Source organism: Choloepus didactylus, chromosome 6 (genome assembly GCF_015220235.1).
Source record: "Choloepus didactylus isolate mChoDid1 chromosome 6, mChoDid1.pri, whole genome shotgun sequence".
In the NCBI taxonomy this organism is placed as follows: domain Eukaryota; kingdom Metazoa; phylum Chordata; class Mammalia; order Pilosa; family Megalonychidae; genus Choloepus; species Choloepus didactylus.
Window position 1 is genome coordinate 19,271,725 of NC_051312.1, and position 14,937 is coordinate 19,286,661.

Below are 14,937 nucleotides of genomic sequence, written 5' to 3' on the forward strand. Positions count from 1 at the left end.
CCAGAAGATCGCATTAAAGAACATGTCATTTTGGGGGACATAGTACCTCCAGACTGGCACACAGGGATATCATAAAATAAAAGGTGACATTATAACCAACATTATGCCAACAAATTTGGCAACTTAAAGGAAATAGGCAAACTTCATAAAAAACCTAGCCTTCACAAACTAAAACAAGAAATCAGATCTGAATAGTCCTATATCTGTTAAAAAAAAAAAATTGAATCTGCAATTAAGAGCTCTCCCCTACTTCCTGCTCCCCACCACCCCACTCCAAAAAAAAATCTTCTAGTGAGGATGATTTCTCTAAAACATTTAAGGAAAAAATATTACCAGTTCTACTTTTTTAAGGTTTAACTGACATACAAAAAACTGCACATATTTAAAGTGTAGAACCTGATGAAATTTGCTAGATGTATACATTCCTAAAACCACCACCACAGTCAATATTAAGAACATATTCAGCATCACAAAAATTTTCTCATATTCCTTTGTAAACCATCCCTTCCACCTTCTCTCCCTATAAAATATTTACCACTTTCTGTCATTATATATTAGCTTGCATGTTCTTTTTTTATCTGGCTTCATTTGGCATAATTATTTTGAGATTCATCCATGTTGCTGCATATATCATTAGTTTGTTCCTTTTTATTGCTGAGTAGCATTCCATTATATGAACATGGCAGAATTTGTTTCTCCATTCACTTGGTGATGGGCATTTATATTGTTTCCAGTTTTTTCCATTCACAAACAATAGGTACAACTCTTTGTGTGAACATTTGATGCCATTTCATTTCTCTTAAGTAAATACCTAGGAGTGAAATGGTTGAGTCATCTGGCAGGTATATGTTTAAATTTTTAAATATCTGCCAAACTATTTTCCAAAGTGGTTTACCATTTGACATTTCTACCTGCAGTGTATAAGAATTTCAGTTCCTGCATAACCTTGTCAAAACTTGATATAGTCAAGTATGAAATTGCACAATGACTTTGGAAAATCATTTGCCAGTTTCTTTTAACATTAAATATATACATATCCCATGCCCCTCTCCTTGGTATATACCCAAGAGAAAGGAAAACATATGTTTACCCAAAAAGATTTTTACAATAATGTTCATAGCAGCTTTATTCATAATAGCTCAATATTGAAAACAACTCGAATGTGTATAAACAGAAAAGTGGATAAATAAACTGTAGTGTATTCATACTCAGCAAGTTTTGAACTATTGATACATGCAACAACATGAGCAAGTCTCAGAAACAATATGTTGCATGGAAGAAGCCAAATGCAAAAGAGTACTACTGCACGAATTTATTTTTATGGAGTTCAAAATAAGCAAACTAATCTATGGCAATAGAAACCAATATTCATTTCTTGCGGAGGGCAAGGGAAGAATGATGGGCTGCATGGGGACAAGAGGGAATTTTGTGGGATATGGAGAACATCTATATCTTGATCTGTGTGATAATTGTATGTGTGCATATATATTGTTAAAATTCATTGAGCTGTATGCTTAATATTAGTGTATTTTACTATCATGAAATGAAAGACCTGTGTTTGGTAATCAGTTTTCCTAAAAGAAAGAGAACTGCTTGAAGAAAGAGGATGTGGAGGAGAAAAAGAAAAAGAAAAGCATATTTACAATTTTAAGGTTTGCCCAAAACAGTCCCTATTTATACCTGGCATTCCAGCCAAGGTAGCATTTGTCCCAGATTTTCATTTTTTATTATGAATTTTTTGGTAGACTTCCATTTTGTGCTTCCAGCTTCTGCCATGGTCAGATCTAGTAGTGCATGAGACCTGTATGCTGAGAATTTGACATGTCCTTAAATTTGAAAAACTTTCTCAAATTTTTCTCAAATTTCTCAAATTTTTCTCTCTTCTTCTGGTCCTCTGCAGGTCAGGATATAACTAAAAATTTAACTGAATTAATGACTTAACTAAAATTTCTCATCTAAGAATAGCACATATGTGCTCCCTGACCAAACAAAATCTCTCAGATACAAGATACATGAAGCTGACAGTTTGTCCATTAGCAGGCCCTTAAGCATAAATGAAAACGGCAAATAACAAGAACTGAGAAGCACTGCTATAGAGCATATAGGAAGTCATCTGAAATCTTTTGCTTCAGTGGTTTGGTCAATTTTTGTAGGGTTCAAAGCCACAAAAATTTACTTTATTGTTTGATAACACTTTCATATTTTGTAATAAACACTTTCAGTAGCAATGACCTCAAAAAACAAAGGGGCATATTTCTCAAGAAAGTTGATGATGAATCTATATTTTTCTCAAAATGTCAACATTTATCATCCATTGTGGCAGTTACAGTGATGTCATTGAGGAATTGAAAACCAGAAGATAGGAGCCTGCTGAAGATGTGTCAATGTTTGCTTTCAATGACTGTGCATGGTGATAATGATTTAAAATAGGGCTGCGGCAGGTGTGTTTACATGTTACTCTGTGTCATATAATTTTTCATTCACAAATGACTGCTCTTCCAAGATAATTCAGCTCATTTTTATTCCAATTTTTGTGCACCATAAAAAGTGCAGCAATAGTTGTTACTGTATTGGCTCCAATAGCAAAAGAACAATTTCACACACAGTGAAATGATGAGTTTTATATCAGTCATTAAATGCTTCAAACAGAAAACATTTAAGTTATTTCAATAATTTTATTTCCCCCCGATTCATCAAAGTAAAGCTGTTGAAAGTTCATGCAAAGATGAAGTATCTGACATTATTGTAAATGCTGTTATAAATTCAGCTACAAACCTCAACCTTGAAGACAACAGTTAGTTTTTGTGATGATAATATAAATACAAATTTCAGTGAAGCACAGAATCATGATAAAAATATTATTATTGAGTTATGAAACCCTTGGAATTGACATGTATTTGTAAACAGTTATGGTATGCATAATTTATTATATCTAAACAAGCTGTCAATCAAAATAGAACCATAGTTGTCAAATTTTGCAAATATTTTCATATATAGAGAGAAACTGAGTTGCAAAATTTTTTTTAATAATTCAATTTTATTGAGATATGGTTGCAAAATTTTTTGATCAGATGGATGGAATACTGTGCTGGTTTGAAACTGTCATGTACCCCAGAAAAGCCATGTTCTTTTAATCCAATTTTGTGGGGGCAGACCTATTGTGGGTGGGACCTTTGATTAGGTTGTTTCCACAGAGATGTGACCCCACCATTCAAGACGGGTCTTAGTTCCCCTGTTGGAATCCTTTAAGAGAGGATAAAAGGCAGAGACATTTTGGAAACAGCTTGGAGAATCTAAAGACATGTGATGCAGAGTTTGCCTCTGGGAAAAGCTAAGAGAGAAGCTGAGACAGAAGCCCAGAGATGTTTTGGAGAACACCACAGAAACCAGAAGTTAAACCAGGGAGAAGACAAGCAGACTCCAGCCACGTGCTTTCCCAAGTGACAGAGTGTTCCAGTTTGCTCAGGCTGCTGTTATGCAAAATGCCAGAAATGGATTGGCTTTCATAAAGGGGATTTATTTGGTTACAGAGTTACAGTTCTAAGGCCATAAAAGTGTCCAAACTAAGGCATCAACAATAGGGTGTCTTCACTGAAGAATGGCCAATGGCATCCAGAAAACCTCTGTCAGCTGGGAAGGCATCTGGCTGGTTACTGCTCCAGGGTTCTGGTTTCAGAATACCTTTCTCCCAGGATGTTTCTCTGTAAGCATCTGGGGGTGTTCTCTTAGTTTCTCCCAGGCAAACTCTGGGCTAGCAAAAGTCTGCTTTCAATGGCCATCTCCAAAATGTCTCTCTCAGTTGCAGCGCTGAGCTCCTTCTGTCTGAGCTCTTACAGGGTTCAGTGATTTAATTAAGACCCACACTGAATGGGCAGAGTAACATCTCCATGGAAATTATCTAATCAAAGGTATTACCCACAGTTGGATAAGTCACATCTCCAGGAAACACTCAATCAAGAGGTCACACCCAAATCAGAAAGATTAACCAATCTACCCCACTAGATTGCATTAAAGAATATGGTTTTTGGGGGAACATAATATATCCAAACTGGCACACAGAGGAACTCCAGATACCATCAGCCCTTCTTTAGAGGAAGTATCATCCTATTGATGTCTTAACTGGGACATTTTCATGGCCTTAGAACTGTAAATTTGTGAACTAATAAACCCCCATTGTAAAAGCCAATCCATTTCTGGTATATTGCATTCTGGCAACTTTAGCAAACCAAAACAAATACCAAAAGACAAAACAAGCAAACAAAAAATGCTTCTGCATGGGAACTCATCATTTCTTATCCCTAGCATTGCAGAAGTGTTTAAGTCTTTGAAATACTACTTTGTAATCAATCTAAGTGATTTTCAATACTATTGAGCTCATTTGCTAACATAGTCTCAAAATTTTGGTTGTATTTTATTTAAAATCAGTTGGAAATCTTACCGAAGTATAGAGTCAATGAAGCACAAAATCTTTACCTTTGAAGATTTTAGAAAAATCTAAGTATTGTAAATAAGCCTTGCAAACTGGAGACATTGAAATGTATCCCTTCTAAAGGAAGGGAAAAACAGACCAAAATAAACAAGCAAAAATAAGATTACTAGATGTGATTCTGAAATTACATAATTGTCTGTAATTTAAAATCTTTTTCCATTTTTGAACATTAAAAATCTTGACTTAAGGCAAGACTCTTGATGAAACACCTAATTTTAACTGAACTGGAATTGAATAATTGATAAGGTCAGTGATTTTGCAGCATCTAAATGTCATGAAACATTCAAAAGGATCATAATTGTATGATTCTTGCAAAACTTTGTCAAGGAAGGGTACTCTTAACTGGGGATAAAAAATTTCACATGTGAAAATACAGGAGCTGAAATATTTATACATTTCAACGTGAAAAAATAGAATTAAGAATATTCTCCATTTAGCAAAATTTTCTTGGAATTTATTAGATACCCTTTTGTAGAGAAAGTAGTGTTTCCATTAAAAAATATAGCTTACTACAAAAATATGGATGAATCTCATTAGCATAATGTTGAGTGAAAGAAATAAGACACAAATGAGTGCTTATTGAATGATTCCACATATATAAAGGACAAAATCAGGCAAACTAATCCATGTTGCTAGACTTGGGGTATGGCGATTGGAAGGGTTCACAAGGGAGTTTTCAGGGATGGGTGATGTGTAGAATCTTGATCTACACATGTACAATATGAATTTTTCTAAATGTGTTGTACTTCAATACATTTTTAAAAAATATTATGATGAACAGAAAAGAGTAGATTGCAAGTCATTTTTTATTAAACAGAAATGCAACTTTCAGGAGAAGTGCAGGCATTTTTTTAAAAAAGAATAAAAATAAGACCATTTTGAAAAATATATTCTTCAATAAAATAGCAGTGACCCAATATTAGAAACATTAGAAATGTTTGAATAATATTAAATATTAGAAATATTAAATATGATTAATGGAGTGATTAAATAGGTAAATTATTCAGCTTAATATTCAGAGAATCAATATTTGTTTTCCGTTGTGTTTTTATTCTCTAATGTACAGGGATATATGTTATGTCACTTTTTTAAGTAGATTTTGAATTAGAGCTGGGTATCTATTATTTTCTGCATAACAAACCACTTCAAAACTTAATGGATTTGGATTGTGGGAAGATGGCAGATTTCGAAGCTCCAGGAATCAGTTCCTCCACCAAAAGAACTATTCATCAGGCAGGGTGTGTCTGACTCAACTACTTTCAAACTCTGGAGTCTAGTGGAACACTGTACAGCATCCAGGGAAGAGTAGGAGGAAGAAGCTGGTAAATTGTGATAAAGGCTGGTGAGTTTCACCCTTCCTGCCGTGGCTACCACCCCCTTACTCAGCCTCATGGCAGGCAGCAGTGGGGACTGGAACTCAAGCTCTTAGCACAACTTGCTAGTGCCAGGGTGGGTCTCAAAAACCTAGTTCTCCAAATTCCAGGGGTATATGAGCCAATGGCAGATCTCTACCTTTGATCAGCTACTTCAGATCATTAACAGCCAGCTCTGAGGGCAGCCATTTTTCCAACACACCTCCAACAAAAGTGGCAAAGGAATCTTAAATACAGTAACCTTCAAAACCACGGAAAACAGTTAAAGGGCTGCATTAACCAGAAGAGTGCTAAATCAAGAAAACATAGCTTTAGAAGTCATAGAAGGAGCTCCTGGCACCCTTGCTGGCCCCTTCCCCACCCCCTCCACAAAGCAGGATGGAGCCAGCTTGCACTTCCGTTATGGGAAACTGATCCTGTTTCGGTGGGAGCAGAGTGACCCCTGTGTGCATACTGGGGTGCATGTATGTCAGTGCCAGTCTATTGGGTGGAAGTCTGAGAGATGGAGCCAGGGAATGTGTCTTGGGCTGGCCTTCCCAGAGTCTGTCCTGAAGGCAGAGAAGCAGCTTACAGACAGCTGGGACAGTGTGAAAAACAATTAAGTTTAAACTGCCTGGGGCAAAGGACTACCTGCATTAAATCCCTCAAGAGTACTCAGGAAAGAGCGGAGGTCTATTTTAAAGAGAGTAGAGGGAGCATTCACTGAAACTCCTGTAAACTGTAAATGGGGAATTCCTAAGGCCTTTAGCAAGCACAAACCACGATAAAGAAGCAGGCTCTGGGGCTTCAGCTCCACACAGGCTGAAGACACATAGTAATCAAATTGTCCACTATAAGAACATGGAGATAGCTCTGAAACCTGCAAGAACAATGTAATGAGTTATGTGCATGGAAATCCCAATCAGATTAAGTGCCAATTCTCTTCAGAAACCATGGGGGCAAGAAGACAGTGGTATGAGATATTTATAGTGCTGAAAGAAAACAATCACCAACCAAGAATTTTATATATCTGGGAAGACTTTCTTTCAAAAATGTGGGAGAGATTAAGACATTCCAAGATAAACAAAAGTCAAGGAAGTTAATTACCACTAGACATGTCCTACAAGCAATGCTAAATGGAATTCTTCAGCTTGAAATAAAAGATACAAGACAGTGGATCAAAGCAGCATAAAGAAATAAAGACCTCCTGTAAAGGTAAAATACAGGTAATGATAAATGCTAGTACAATTGTATTTCTTGGTATGTAACTTCACTTCTTACTTCTTACAGGAGCTAAGATGCAAATGCATAAAAAGTCATGATAAACTGATGGGTTTGGAAATGCAATGTACAAACATATAATTTGTAACAAATACAAAACATAGGCAGGGAATGGAGGGGTATAAAAACAGTGTATGTATATGCTATTAAAGGTAAATTTGTATCAAATTTATTATTGTTATAGATTGAGGATATAAAATTTTAACCACAATGAACATATATGAAAAATATATTCAGAAAGAATGAAAGGGGAACAAAATGGTAAAATACAAAAAATAATAAAATAAAATAAAATAAATATGGAAGTAGGCATGAACAGAAGAATTGAGGGACAAAAAAGGTATAAGACTTACAAAATATCAAACTGGCAGAAAAAAAGTATGGTACTATCAGTTGTTACTTTAGATGTAAATAGATTAAACTATCCAGCCACAAGGCAGAGATGGGCAGAATGGATGAAAAAGTATGAACTAACTATATTCTGTTTGCAAGAGACTCACCTTAAATTGAAAGTAGGTTGAAAGTGAAAGGATGGAAAACTATATACCATGCAAGTAGTAACCAAAAGAGAGCAGGGTAGCTATACTAATATCAGATAAAATAGACCTTAAGTCAAAATAGTTGCAAAGGGGAAAAAAAGGTCATTATTTACTGATACAGGGCTCAATTCCACAAGAAGACAAAACAATTATAAAAAAATATGCAACTAACAGCAGACCCCCAAAATATGTAAACAAATATTGACAGATTTGAAGGGAGAAATAGAACTACATTAATAGTAGGAGATTTCAATACATCACTTTCAATAAAGGATAGAACATCTAGACAGAAGATCAATAAGGAAATATAAGACTTGAATGATAAAAGAAACCAGATAGAACTAACAGACATATATAGAACACTTCACACAACAGCAACAGAATACACATTCTTCTCTAGCTCACACAGATCATTCTCCATGATAGACCATATGTTAAGTCACAAAACAAGTCTCAATAAATTCAAAAATATTGAGTCATATAATGTATCTTCTCTGACCACAATGGAATCCATAACAAATGGAAAATTCAAAAATATTCATTGTTCCATTATCTTAACCAAAGGGTCAAAGAAGAAATCACAAAGGAAACTAGGAAATATCATGAGGTGAATAAAAATGAAAACACAAGATACCAAAACTTATGGAATGCAGCAAAGACAGTTCTGAGAGGGAAATTTATAGCTCTAAATGCTTACATTAAAAAAGAAGAATGACCTCAAATCAGAGACCTAACCTCAAAACTAAAAGAACAAGAAAAAGAAGCACAAAGTAAATCCAAAACAAGGAGAAAAAAAAGAAATAACAGAGATTAGAACAGAGATAAATGAAATAGAGAATGAAAAAAAAAAAAACAATGAAGAGAATCAACAAAACCAAAAGTGGGTTCTTTAAAAAGATCAATAAAATCACAAAACTTTAGTTAGACTGAGAAAGAAAAGAAGAGAGAGGACACAAATAACTAAAATCAGAAACATAAAGAGAGAAATTACTACCAACCCCACAGAAATAAAAAGGACCATAAAGGATACTCTGAACAACTGTACACTAATAAATTAGAAATCCTAGAAGAAATTGACATATTCCTAAAAACATACAAACTACATACAGTGACTCAAGAAGAAATAGAATATCAAGAAACCAATAACTAGTAAGGAGATTGATTCAGTAATCAAAAATTCCCCAGCAATGACTGTATGGTTGTGAATATATTTCAATAAAACTGAATTTAAAAAAAAAAAAAAAAAAAAAATTCCCCAGCAAGGAAAAGCACAGGACCAGATGGCTTCACAGATGTTCTTCAACATTCCACGAATAATTAACACCTATCTGGCTCAAACTCTTCCTAAAAGTTGAAGAGGAGAGAATGCACCCTAACTCATTCTATGAGGCCAATATCATCCTCATACCAAAGCCAGATAAAGATACCACAAGAAAAGAAAACTAAAGACAAATATCCCTTATCAATATACATGTAAAAATCCTTAACAAATGACTAGCAAACCAAATCTAACAGCACATCAAAAGAATTATATACCATGATTGAGAGGGATTTATTGCAGGTGTGCAAGGGTGATTCAACATAAGAGAATCAATAAAGGTAATGCACCACATTAACAGAATGAAGCAAAAAAACTATGATCATCTCATTTGATGCAGAAAAGGTATTTGGCAAAATCCAGACTCCCTTCTTGATAGGAACTTCAGAATCCTAGAAATAGAAGGAAACTTCAACAAGAAAAAAGGAATATATGAAAAACCCATAGCTAACACCATACTCAATAGTGAAAGACTGAAATCTTTCCCTCTGAAATCAAGAACAAGACAAAGATGCCCGCTGTCGCCACTGTCATTCAATACTGTCCTGGAAGTTCTAGCCAGAGTAATTTGGCAAGAGAAGAAATAACAGTCATCCAAATTGGAAAGGAAAAAGTGAAACTTTCCCTATTTGCAAATGGCATGATCCTATATACAAAAAATCCTTAAAAATCTACAACAAAGCTACTTGAATGAATAAATGAATGAGTAACAAAAAATGTGAAGAAGAAATCAAGAAAAAAAATTCCGTTTACAATTGAAACTAAAAAAATCAAATATCTAGGAACAAATCTAACCAAGGATGTAAAGGACTTGTACACAAAAAATAAGTCAAAGACCTAAATAATTAGAAGGATAATCCATGTTCATGAATAGGGAGACTAAATGTTGTTAAGATGTCAATTCTAGCCGAAACAATTTACAGATTCAATGCAATCCCAATTAAAATTCCAATTGCTGCTTTGCAAAAATGGAAAAGCCATTCATCAAATTTATATGGAAAGGTAAGGGCCCTGAATAGCCAAAGCCACCTTGAAAAAGAAGACCAAAGTTGGGGGACTCAGACTTCCCAGTCTTAAAATTTATTACAAAGTCACAGTAATCAAAACAGCATGGTACTGACACAATGGAATTGAGTGGAGAGTTCAGAAATCAACCATCATGTTCAAGGCCAACTGATTTTGCCAATGGTGCCAAGTCCACTCAGTTGGGAAAGAACAGTCTCTTCAACAAATGGTGCTTGGATGACTGAATGTCCACATGTGACAAAATGAAGGTGGACCCCTACCTCACACCATATACAAAAATAAATTCAAAATAGATCAAAGACTTAACTATAGGAACCAGAATTATAAAACTCCTAAAAGAATTATAAGAAAGTATCTTCAGGATCTTGTGTTAGGCCATGGTTTCTTACACTGTACACCCAAAACACAAGCAACAAAAGAAAAAATAGATAAATCAGACCACCTCAAAATTAAAAGTTTTTGTGCATCAAAAGAGTTTATCATGAAAGAAAACAACAACTGACACAATGGGAGAAAATATGTGGAAACAACATATCCAATAAGGGTTTATTATCCAGAATAAATAAAAAATCCTACAATTCAACAATAAAAAGACAAAAAACAATTTTAAAATGGGCAAAAGTCTTGAACAGACATTTCTCCAAAGAAGATATACAAATGGCTATTAGCACATGAAAAGATGTTCAAGATCATTAACTATTAAGAAAATGCAAATCAAAACCACAATGAGACACCATTTCACACTCACTAGAATGGCTACTATTTAAAAAAAAAACAGAAAACTACAAGTATTGGAGAGGATATGGAGAAAAAAGAGCATTCATTCATTGTGGTGGGAATGTAAAATGGTGCAGCTGCTGTGAAAGACAGTTTGACAGTTCCTCAGAAAACTGAGTATAGAATTACCAAATAACCCAGCAATCCCACTTCTAGGTATATACCCAAAAGAATTGAAAGTAGGGACTCGAATAGATATTTTCACACCAATGGTCCTAATGGGATTATTCACAATGCCAAAAGATAGAAACAACCCAAATGTCCATCAACCAATTAATAGTTAAACAAAATGTGGTCCATACATACAATGGAATATTATTCAGCCATGAAAAGTAATGAAGTTCTGATATATGCGACAACATGAATGAACCTTGAAGACAACTTGTTGAATGAAACAAGCCCAAAACAAAAGGACAAAATTGTATGATCTCACTGATGTGAATTAATGTGAATAAGTAAATTCTTAGAGGCAGAAACTAGAATATAGATTACCAGGGGCTAGGGTGGGGTAGAGGATGGGGAGTTAATGCTTAATCTGTGTGCAGTTTCTATTTGGGTTGACAGAAAATTTTGGTAATTGATAGTGGTTATGGTAGCACAACACTGTGAATGTAATTAACAGTACTGATCTATGTAGTAGAATGTGGTGAAAAGGGAAATTCTAGGTTGTATACATATTTTGAGAATAAAAATTAAAAAGAAAAATATAGGACTGTACAGCACAGTGCACCCTGTTGTTAATGATGGGCTATAGTTAATACTACAACTATAAAAATGTCCCTTTATGAATTGTAACAAATGTACCACCACAATGCAAGGTATTAGTGGGGTGGTATATGGAGACTCCGTATTTTCTGCATGATTTTTCTGTAAACCTATGACTTCTCTAATTAAAAAAAAAAACTTACTGGATTTAGCCGACAACGATTTATTTAGCTCACAACTCTACAGGCCAAAAATTGGGGTTGGGCTCTGCTGGGTAGTTCTTCTGGTCTGCACCAGATTCAGCGGATATTAGCTGGCCTTGCCCATAGGTCTACAGTCCCCTGCCAGGTTGGGCCCTGACTGCTCCGTGATCTCCTCATCCAGCACCACTGAGAGAACTGTTCTCTAGTAGGTTAGCCAGATTTGTTCACATGGCAGTCTCAGGGTTCCAAAGGTGATAAAAGTGGGAGCTTCAAAGCCTTTTGAGGATTAGGCCTGGAATTGACAAACATCACTTCCACCATATGCTTCAGTAAAAGCAAGATATAAGGCCAACTAGATTCAAGGGATAATGAAATAAATTCCATCTCTTGACAGGAGTTGCTGATAAATGATGGCCTTTTTTTAAATCTAGTACAAACTATTTTAGAGGTCTACAAATATAAAAAAAAAAACAATTTATTGATCAATAAATAAATATTTCTAAATGGACTGGTCTTTTCCCACCTGTCAGGTGAGGGGACTGGTGAGCATTCCCTCAGAAAGTGTCCCAGAGGGTAAATGAAGTAACCTACTGTCCACTTGGTCCCACCGAGCACCAAAGAAAGAGAACGTAAAGCAATCTCACCCCCATCCTGTCTCTGAGCCCCTCACCCAACCCAGAGCCCAGTCATCTGTGGCCTTGAGTTTGATAATAAGGACACCAGGGTCATGGCCCAGTAGTTATCTGGGGTAGATGATATGTCGTTCTATGGTCTCTGTGTCAGGTGATTCAATGGCCACTAAAAGAATGCTCTCAATTTATCTGTCAATGAAGCCTGAAGTTCAAAAATTAGTGCTGCCTTCCTTTGTTAAATAGCAGGGTGGTCCTAGCTGAGCCTGTGGGAAACTTACCAAATGGGGTCAGTAAGTCACTATTTGCATAAATTGATATGCATGAGCACAGCAGGATGGGGGGAAGGAACTATGGTAGGGTTTAATAAAAGGAAGAAGAAAAATTTTGCCCAGACACCTAGGAGCCTGGTAGGAGGGATGACATGGTATCTGCCCATGTCTGCTTTTGAGTTGTTATAAGAAAGAGAGAGAGAGAAAGAGCGTCAGGTACAAGCTAAAGTGATTGCTTTCCAGAGTTGCATGAGAGATGCTGTTTTCTGAGTGATGCTTGGGGCACACACAGCTTTGCTTCAGTGTAGAGAAGAGGAGAGTCTTGTTCCCATTTCTGAGGGGGACAATCAAGGGGAAGAGCTCACACGAAGTGAGGACTGAAACTAGGAAAAAGACCTTCACCTTGAGAACTTTTGCAGCTTTGGGACACAGAAAACAACATTTCAGGCAGCAAAGCAACGTTCCAAGAGAGCACCAGCACCAGTGGGCATGGTGATGGTGTAGCAAAGTCCTTCCTAGAGAAGCGTGCTCCCTGCAGGTATCAACAGACCAGGCAGGAAGAATCTGAGTGTTCTCATTTTCATTCACTTAAACAACACACACTAGTGCCTCCGAGGCACCACTGGGGAGATTGTAAACCAGGGCTGGAAGTCCTGCAGCCAGGCTACCAGGGCAATAGAGCTGGTGAAACCAGGGTAATAACTTTAAAGTGAGGTGTGGAGTCAATTGGAAAGGCATGGGCACATTTGGGTGACAGGCACAAAGCAAACTCCTGTACGAGCTCTTCCAGAAATAACCCCAAATAGTTATCAGTTTGTGTACTAGCTAACACCCACAGGCAGAAACAGCCCCCAGATGGCTGCAGAGACAGGACAAGCTTTCCCAGGACTGATTTCTCACCTTCTCTGAGTCTGTTTCCTCCCCTATAAAGGGATGGCACAGGGCAGGCCATCTGGGTGGACACAGGCAGAATGGAGTGGTGGAAAAAGTTTATACTCCTGGACCTTAACCTCTGGGCTCTGCATGTTTCCCACTCCATGGCACCCCTTTCAGGCAGATCAGTGTACAGACCTTGCCCATAATCTCCCCTCCAGGTCCTCGCACGAAAACTGCTCTCTGGAGAGCACCTAAGAGCTGCCATTTAAACCACTATGCTGTTGTTACTCTGTTTCCAATCCTGGCATGTCCACCTCTTTTTTTTCATAGCCCTTTAAAATTTTCAAAGCTCTTTAAAATGCCTAATTATCACATTTAAACTTCACAACAGCCAAGAAAGCAAAGAAGACATCTTTTACATGGAATGAAAATGAGACTCACAAGATTAAATGTCTTGTCCAGAGTCATGTGGCCAGAAATTAATGAGTCAGTAATTGACTCTTGGAGACCATCTAAGCTGTCACTTGAGAAGGTTCTGAGGCTTCACATTATGGGGCTCCTCTTACACAGCGTGGACTCATTCCCTTGAGTGGGGAGCAGGGCATTGGGTTGTATAACAAAGAATTTCAAGCTTCAACCACCAGCTGGAACAGGAACATGGTGGCGCTAGACCTCCTGGGCTTTCTTGTAGCTCATGGCAGTTTGTCCAGCCTGTTCTGGAGGCAGCTTAGGTACGAAAAGACATGACTCAAGAGCCTACTATCCAGCTTCCATGGAGAAATATTTCAAAATACATGGGCAGCCCAACATCAGTAGCCTCCTCTAAGTAAGTGAAAGACAGCAAGCCCACAGGTGACTCTTGCAGGTGATGCCTGGCCCAGCTCTGCAGGACCACCTTGTATTTCAGCACAGGTCTGGGGCAGGATCCAGGAGACTTGGGTTCAAAGCTTGTAGCTTCCATTTGCTGCCTGTGTGACATAGAGCAAATCACTCCATCTCTCTGCACTTCAGCTTCCCTATCTGTAAACTGAGAATGAAAATACCTGCTTTACATGGACTATCATAAGGACTAAACCGAAAAATGGGCTCAAGGAAGATTGGTACACTGTAAAGTTGCAAATGCTCCTAACACTGCCCTTCAGAGGTCCCTGCACCAGCCTTCCTCTTGCCCACTGTCTTAGTTTCCTAGGCTGCTGAAAGCAAGTACAATGAAATGGTTCCAGTTGAACAATGAGAATTTATTAGCTTACAGTCCTGAGCTGAGAAAATGTCCAAATCAAGGCATTGTCAAGTTGATGCTTTCTTCCTAGAGACTGGCTGCCAGAAATCCTTGGCCTTTCTGCAACATGGCAAAGTACTTGGCGGTGTCTGCTAGTCTCTTATTTCTCTTCTGGATTTTGTTGCTTTCAGCTTCTTACTTTCATTGTTCTATTTATCTATCTGTCTATCTCTATCTCTGTCTCTGTCTCT